Source organism: Dioscorea cayenensis, unplaced genomic scaffold (genome assembly GCF_009730915.1).
Source record: "Dioscorea cayenensis subsp. rotundata cultivar TDr96_F1 unplaced genomic scaffold, TDr96_F1_v2_PseudoChromosome.rev07_lg8_w22 25.fasta BLBR01001940.1, whole genome shotgun sequence".
Classification (NCBI taxonomy): Eukaryota; Viridiplantae; Streptophyta; class Magnoliopsida; order Dioscoreales; family Dioscoreaceae; genus Dioscorea; species Dioscorea cayenensis.
In genome coordinates this window covers 1-8423 of record NW_024088331.1, presented here as the reverse complement: position 1 = coordinate 8423, position 8423 = coordinate 1, and the positions used below count along the sequence as shown (strand labels likewise).

General features: G+C 42.8%; 1 non-coding gene across 1 annotated transcript; it reads right to left on the bottom strand.

Annotated features, from left to right (window-relative positions):
* Positions 1 to 898: 898 nt before the first annotated feature.
* On the bottom strand, positions 899 to 1005 carry LOC120257201. The gene has a single exon (XR_005535570.1). It is a non-coding gene; the product is annotated as a small nucleolar RNA R71 (small nucleolar RNA).
* Between the last annotated feature and the right edge of the window lie 7418 nt (positions 1006 to 8423).

Here is an 8423-nt window from a genome sequence, read left to right as displayed (position 1 = left end):
TCTTTATCAATTGTCTTACCTTCTCCTTTACTTCTGGTCTCTTTCCTGTTGTTTTTACTTTTGAAAATTGAATCTTGTCACACATATCACTATTCATCTTCCACATTAGTTAAGAAGCAACTTAAGTGTCTTCATTCCCTACTCTCTCTGGATATGATACCCACTCATCTGGGATTATTTCTTTGACACCCGTGCACTTGCGGTTTACACGCATATACTGGACGTGTCATGTTCTTGGCACCGTTGCCGGGGAGTAGGCGTTTAGAGATACTTTGCACTTTGTTTTCTTAGCTATTCATGTATTCATTCTATTTCATATTTTCTTATTCTATCATCGTTCTGATTTCTTTTTCTTTCATTTTGGGTGCATCTCCAGGTTATGACCCTATGGAACCCCTCCATACCAATTGAAGGAGATCCCGAACTTGAACATATACTGAGAAGAAAAGGGAAAGAACCTATGAAAGAACAGTCTAATCTACCTGATTTGGAAGTAGAAGAATCTGAAAACATGTTAGAACAGAATGAGCGAGCGGATATTATCCGATTATGCGGACCTTTCGATGATGGAGACACAATCGAGCATTGTGCATCCCCCAATTACTGATCGAACTTTCGAGTGAAGCCGGCATTCATTCACATGTTGTAGCAATCTGCACAGTTTAATAGTTTGGCCGATGAGGATCCAAACAGTCATATAGAGAACTTTCTCGAGGTGTGTGATATGTTAAAGATAAATGTGGTAACGAATGATGCCATCAAGTTGAGAGCCTTCCCATTTTCCTTGAGAGGGAGACCAAAGCAGTGGCTACACTCCTTACCTAGAGCATCAATTACCACATGGGAGGAGATGGTAGAAGCTTTTCTTAGCCGTTATTTCTCTCCTAGAAAATTTGCAAAGATTAGGAATGAGATCTCGTCCTTTGTATAATTGGAATTGGAGTCTTTATTTGAGATATGGGAAAAGTTCAAGGAGCTCCTGAGAAAATGCTTGCAACACAGATTCCCAGAGTAAATGATTGTTCAGACCTTTTACAAAAGTCTGAATCTGAGTACAAGGCAACTCTTGGATGTGGCAGCAAGAGGTACATTAGGTAGCAAGACCCCCGGTAAGGCTCATCAATTAATTGAAGAAATGGGGTTAAACAGCTACCAATGGAATGCCAGGGAGAAGAAAAAGGTGGCCGGTCTCCATAAGATAGATGTAGTGACTTCAATGGCGGCTCAAGTGGAATCATTGAGTAATAAGTTAGATCTTTTAACTTCGAACAGAGTAGCGGCCATGATTACTTGCACCGGGTGTGGTAGAGAACATGCTTCCTCCGATTGCCCGATATCTATTGGTGATGCATCTTCAGTTGAGAACGTCGATTTTGTAGGTAATGTCATGAGGACACAAGGGAACCCATACATCAACAGCTACAATCCGGGTTGGAAGAATCATCCAAATTTCTCGTAGAGCAACCAAGGCACACAAAAGGCCATGGGGCCACCGGGTTTCCAACAACAAGGCCCAAATGTGGAAAACAGAGTTTCAGGTTTGGAGATCCGAATGACTGACTTGGAGAAGGCCTTGACTAGGTTTATGCAATCGTCAAATACAAGGTTTGAATCAGCTGAGGCCACACTTGGCAACCATACCGCCTCCTTATATAGTCTTGAAAATCAAGTGGGGCAGATTTCGAAGTCCTTATCGGAAAGGCCACATGGAAGTTTGCTGAGCAATACCGAGACCAACCCTAGAGAGCATGTGAAGATGATCACTTTGAGAAGTGGTCGTGATGTCGACGGTAGGCTTCCGAGTGAGAAGCCAGATGAACACGCACCGGAGGTTATAAAAATTGAAGAGGGAACATGCAAAGAGAAGGAGGTGGCAACCCCACCTTTTAAGCCAAGGATCCCTTATCCCTCTAGATTGAAGAATAACCAAGGGGATGAACAGTACAAGATGTTCCTGAGTTTGTTCAAGAAACTCCACATCAATATTCCTTTTGTTGAGGCATTGGCCCAAATGCCGAAGTATGCAAAATTCTTGAAAGACTTGTTGACCAACAAGAGGAATGTGGAGGAGAGTGCTTCAGTGATCTTAAATATGTCTTGCTCACTGGTCTTACAAAAAAACATGCCGAACAAGAAGAAAGTCCCGGGAAGCTCCATCATTCCGTGTAATATTGGCAATCTAGGTGAAGAAATGGCATTGGCGGACTCAAGGGCTAGCATCAACGTCATGCCATACATCTTCTTTCAAAAGCTAGTCTTTGGCGAGCCTAGACCTACTCGGATGACTTTGCAACTAGCGGACCGAACGGTGAGACATCTGAGAGGCATCATCAAGGACGTGCTTGTCAAGGTGGACAAGTACATTTTTCCAGTTGACTTTGTAGTACTAGACATGGATGAGGATGTGGATGTACCCTTGATACTTGGGGGGCCATTTTTGCATACTTCCAAGGCATTGATTGACATCAATGGCGGAGAGCTAATTTTGAGAGTTGGAGATAACAAGCTCACATACCGCCTTGCTGAAGCCATGCTACATTCTCTTGATTTCGATGATACTTTGTTTTTTCTAGACGCTACTGATGAGATTGTTGATGAATACACTGATGAGATTGTTGATGAATACATACAGGAAATGTTAAATCCGGATCCAAACGAAGGCTTGTTCGACTAAGAGGAGGACAATGAAGAGACCATGATGCTTGGTTCGACGGAAGAAGTACCATCTACCACAGGGATCTTGAAGAAGGTGCTCCAGAAATTGAAGAGGGCTAGGAGATGCCACCGGAAATGCTCCGAGGCTGTTGGAGACATGCTTGAACCGAACAAACTGGGTGAATCATTGCTAGGTAGTCCCAAGCCCGACAGTTCACCCTCTACCCTCAAGAGATTTTGCTCATCATGTTTATACGCCATGGGTAAGAGGGAAACTTTCATCTATGAGCCCCCGTGAGGTAATACAAGGTACGTCAAGCTAAGTGACATTAAACAAGCACTTCTTGGGAGGCAACCCAAGTGTTTACTGTTTTCTTAATTTGGTAGTTTAGTGTTGCTTGAATAAATTGTTGAGTGTTGGTGTCTTGATGTTTTATATTTCTGTTGTGATTTTATCATGTGTTTTCAAGTTCATAGTGTGTTTTCATGTGAGTTTGGAAAAGTTTTGGTTATTTGAGCTATTTCTCATGTTTTTCACTGGTATAAATTGCATATTGGGGAAAGCTCTGAGTGTGTAAACATGTTCAAAAATTTTCTGCAGAGCCTGGAAAATTTTCTAAGGCTTCTAGAGAAAACACACGGGCGTGTGGAATTAACACACGCCCGTGGTTTTGAATTATGAGCTCATCCAGAGAAGGCACAGGGGCGTGGACTAGCCGCTGTGAACGATCATGTAAACCTCTCACGCCCATGGGTAATTTCCGCACGGCCATGTGAAGTCCTGCAGAGATTGGCAGACTTTCCCGAAAGCACACAGGGGAGTGGACTCGCCCCTTTGGGCGACCTTGTTAAAATCGCACAAGCGTGGGTAATTTCCGCACACCCGTGCGATTCTCTACAGAGGACCTCTCTTCATCCCGAGAAGTCACAGGGACGTGCGCTTGCCCCTGTGGGTTGGGCTTGTGAATGCCCACGCCTGTGTGGAATTTCCACACGGGCGTGCGAAACACTTAGCAATTTTTCTCGGATGTCCAGAGCTGCCCCTGTTGGTTGGGCGCATGGGCGTGGGTATTTTTCACACGGCCGTGTATTTGCATTTAGAGGCAGTGAGTGTTTTCCTAAGAGCACACAAGGATGTTTATCTGGCCTTGTGAAGCTTTCCAGTGGAGGTACACGAGGGTGTGTAATTTCCACATGCCCGTGTGGATGCGCAGAATTCCAAGAGTCACGAGTTTTTCTTTAAAAATCTTTGGTTATTCTCTTCTTCTTTATCTCCAATCACCCGAAAACCACTCCTGATCAACTTCCCGGCCTTTCACCGTTGTTTTGGAGGATTTTTCTTCACATTTCGTGCTGATTTTCGGAGTACTATCATCTATTTCATCGATAACCCTTCTTATCCTCTTTTCTTTGGAAATCCTGGGTTTTTGTTTGATTGAGGATCTTGAGTTGTGCCAATTTTCATGATATAATATCTTATGCATGTTTAGGAAGTCTTAGGGGTGGTTTTAAGTTGAATTTTTAGAGAATTGGTGCACAACCGTGCGGTTTTCACACCCCGCAGATCCACATGGGCATGGGTAATTTCCACATGCTCGTGTCGAATTCTGTAGTATATTGTTTTAGAGTTTATTTGATCGTTTCTTCCTCATTTATCACAAGAATGGCAGCACACTCGAGGAGGCAAGAAGGCAAGCGCCCTAGGGAGCCTTCACCCGAGTTAGCACACATTGTATTTCCAAATCCTAAACATCAAGCTCATTTCGAGTGGCTATCGAGGCTTAGGTTTGGCCAATCCTGGTTTGCAGACCTGAGTGTGCTAAGTGGGGTCCAGTGGGGTGATGAGTTAATTAGGGAGTTGGAGACGCTGATGGCCGTAGGAGGCTGACAGAGGTTGTTGTCTATACGAGAGCCAGTTTTTCAAGCACTGACTTTGGAGGTGCTGGCGTCTTTTAAGTTTGTGGATGACATACAGTTTAGAGTGTTCAGTCATCAATTTGCTATGAGTATTTTTGAATTTTCAGTTTGCATGGGATTATACAACGAGGCATATATAGAAACCGAGTATGGACATCTACCAATAGATTACTTTGGCACATTTAGCCCACAGTAGGCTTACCAGGTCTTGTGCGGACAGGGGCAGCATGAACCAGCAGTATCCAAGGCCACGTGTTTGTCTCGGCTATGCTACAGATATTTATTCACTGTCATTAGAAGATCTGTGGATGGCCGAGGTGATAACACTAGTACTCTGAGCCGATAGAGTCTGCTTTATCTGTATTCCATGGATAGGTCCGTGCCTATTCATCTGGGGCACGTTGTGGCGGATTACATGCGATACCAAGCGCAGAATAGGAGAGTAGGAGTATTATTTGTTGGTCCGTACATTACTAGACTTATTTTGGGGATGGGTCTCGATGATGCTCTTCGGGATACCGATCAGACAGTTATTCCCTCTCCGCTTGGACTCGATACTCTCAGGATGATGGGAGTGGTGCGCGGATATGGGTCTAGATCTTATATTTTATCCACTACCACTACTGAGAGCACCGAGGGCGGCAGGGATGCAGCAGAGGGTTCCGTACTGACGGCGACCGAGACCTCAAGGTGCCTAGGTACCCTTTCAACAGCCTATGATCATATAGAGAGGCTTGAGAACACTATGAGTGTATTACGGTCTGAGATCATCGAGATATGGTTGATACAGTCAGCACAGTATGTCAATTTGATGGCCCGTTTTGACTTCTTACGACAGCTATTGAGAAGCAGATCCCCAGCCTCTCCAGCCTCTTCTTCACCACATCTACTAGCATCCCTTGATCTAGCACCAGCAGTAGCAGAGGATCTAGAGCGCGGCATCGACACTTGATTTGATTTTGCTCATCTTTTACTTCTGTATTTTATTTTGGACTTGTATACTCAGAAAGGACTTTCCTTCTGAGTTTATTTTGTATCTCAAGTTGTATTCATTGATTTATCTTTTATATACTCAAGTTATTTTTGTTTTTATTGAGCTTCACTGAACCCCCTTGTGTATGCGTGCAGATGGTCTTGTCATCATGGGAATTGAGACTTTGTCATGGGCACATCCAAGGTCTTCCGGCACTTGGCCGTGTGAGCTTCACAACTTGTTGGAACAACACTCCCAAGGACTTAGCTCCATCAAGTGCAACACTAAGAGTCAGGGGAGTATTGTTTTGATTGCTTCTCCCACATCCTAATCCAATTGATTTACATTATGAATGAGCTTGCACGTGTACATTGGGGACAATGTACAACATAAGTGTGTGTGGGGAGGAGTTTCATACTGCACACATCTCTTTTATACTAGTTTTGATTGATATACATGCTCACATAGCCAATGGCGGTTAACCTTAGTTGCATTGATTATATTCTTGAGTTTATGAGAAGTTTTAACATTGAATGTTTTCATGCTCTAGTTTTTGCTTGATTTCTAGGAATTTTTGCCCGATTGACACTTGTTGCACTACTCATATTTGAACTCTTTTGAAAGCTCATGTTTGATGTATAAGGGACTAGTTTTAGTTGTTTCTTGTGTTAATTCTAAAAAAATGGAAAAATGAAAAGAAAGAACAAAATAGTACAAAATAGTTTTGTTGTTTAGTTGTGCTTTTTGGGTGGAAAGAGCTACCACCTATGATGTATGAAGCTACTCTCATAAGTCGGATACTAGTTATGCCCTAATGAGAGAAAGAGCTATCTCATGGGATGTGTGAAAACTACCACCCCGGTAGAAAGAGCTACCACCTCGAAAGTGTGAAAGCCACCTTAGCGGCCGCTTTGGAAAGGGCTACCTTAGAGGATGTGTTGATGCCCTAATGAGAGAAATAGCTATCTCATGAGAGCTCAATTAAAGACATCAATTAAGGAAAACATAATAAAAGTTTAATGAAACAAATAGATCCTTGGGTTCACAAATCCAAGTACCCACTAGGGGGTTTAGCTCTCCATGGAGTAAGATACTATCAATAATGAAATCAAAAGTAAAAAAATGTAATCCATAGAAAATTCCCCTCGGTATTTGCGTTGATGGTCATGCGGAGTAACCTCATCCTCTCCAAAGGTCCCCTCGTCAAGCCTAGGGCACACCTCGCCAGATCGGTGCTGACGAAAGCTTCCCCAATAACTATCTTCCAAGAGAAACATGGTGTCGAAGCCGTAGAACCACTCCAAAAGTCTTGCCAAAGCCTCTCTAAACCCTAGCCACAAGCCTCTCAAAAGGTGGCGAAAAGATGGAAAGAAAGATGCTGAAATCTGGGCTGTTTGCAGCTTTATATAGGTTGGATTTGGGAATCCACATGGGCGTGTCGAATTTCTACAGGCCCATGTGGATTTGTTGGATTTTGAGTTTCTTATGAATAGTACTCTGCCAAAAACACTCCCGATCCACACTTTTCATCGAGGTAATACAAACAGGCACACATTTATGCCTTAGATCGCGTCGCTTCTTTAATAAAAGGTCTTATTAGTGTAGATCTTACTATCATTGCACAAGTTAGGATACACAAATGTGACAACATTTGTGCCTATCTAAACCATTGTAATTGTTTGAACACATTGAGGTTAGCACAATTCATGTATCTTTGAGCCTAACTTGTGTCTTCTCGTTTGTCTATTCCAAGATTTCATCAACAATATACGTTGATGATCCACTTTGGCTTCTATCTTCTTTATTTGACGTTACCATCCTATATGTGAAAAAGAACATAAAAGCACATGTATTAGCGCTAAAATCTAACAAAAGTAATGCTCATCGTAAGAAAAGAATACTTCATATTCTTAATACACAAGCACTTATCAAACTCCCCCACACTTAAACTTTTGGTTGTCCTCAAGTGAAAATAAAACATTGAAGCATAGAAGAAGAAAATATTGAAAGTGCTTGGCCTTAGTGATAAGTGTCTAAATGTAGATGTTTTCATGTATATATCGTATTCACTTTGCATGTATTTTGTGAGGTTTAATGCCCGTTTTGCGCTTAATCGTCTATTATTTGATTTGTAGGGCAAAAGGAAGCCATGGAGAACAAGAAGATATCATTTGGGCGAAAAGAGAAGAAAACAGGAATTTCATACTACCCCCATACTACCCAGTATGGGGGTCGTATGTACTATAGCAGCAGAATGATTTGGAGTGTTTGCCCAGATTTCCATACTACCCAGTATGTGGGCCGTATGCACCCTGTATGGATCACGAATCTAGGGTTTTTGAGTGCTATACAACCTCCATACGACCCGTATGCCTTCGGGGGGGTATAAATACCAACTTTTTAGGGCAAAACAAGGACTTTTTGGCTGGACCTTTTCTTGGCCGATTTTGGGGAGATCACTTGGGAGATTTTGGGCGACCTTGGGAATGAGAAGAAGGGCAAGGAAGCTAGAAGATCATTCAAGCCCAAGGTCCAAGACTCTCAAGGCAAGAAGGCAACAACATTCAAGGGGAGATTGACCATGATTTGAAGGAAGGAGAGCCGCAGCTTGAGGAAGCGTCATTTGGCACTCCTCTGGCGGGGAAAGCATCATTCAGCACATTCTTCACCTCCTCCTCCACCATTTCATCTAGGGAGTGTCATTTATGCTTTTTGTTTCATGTTTTTGCTTGTTTGTATTGCTTGTTGTGGGAAGATGACACACTAGACCCCAAGGCCACCGGGTTTTGGTGAACCTTGGGGGGTTTTATCATGTATGTTGGATGATGACTTGTTAATTCCATGCTTGGGTAATTTTGAGATTTAATCCATTGTTTTC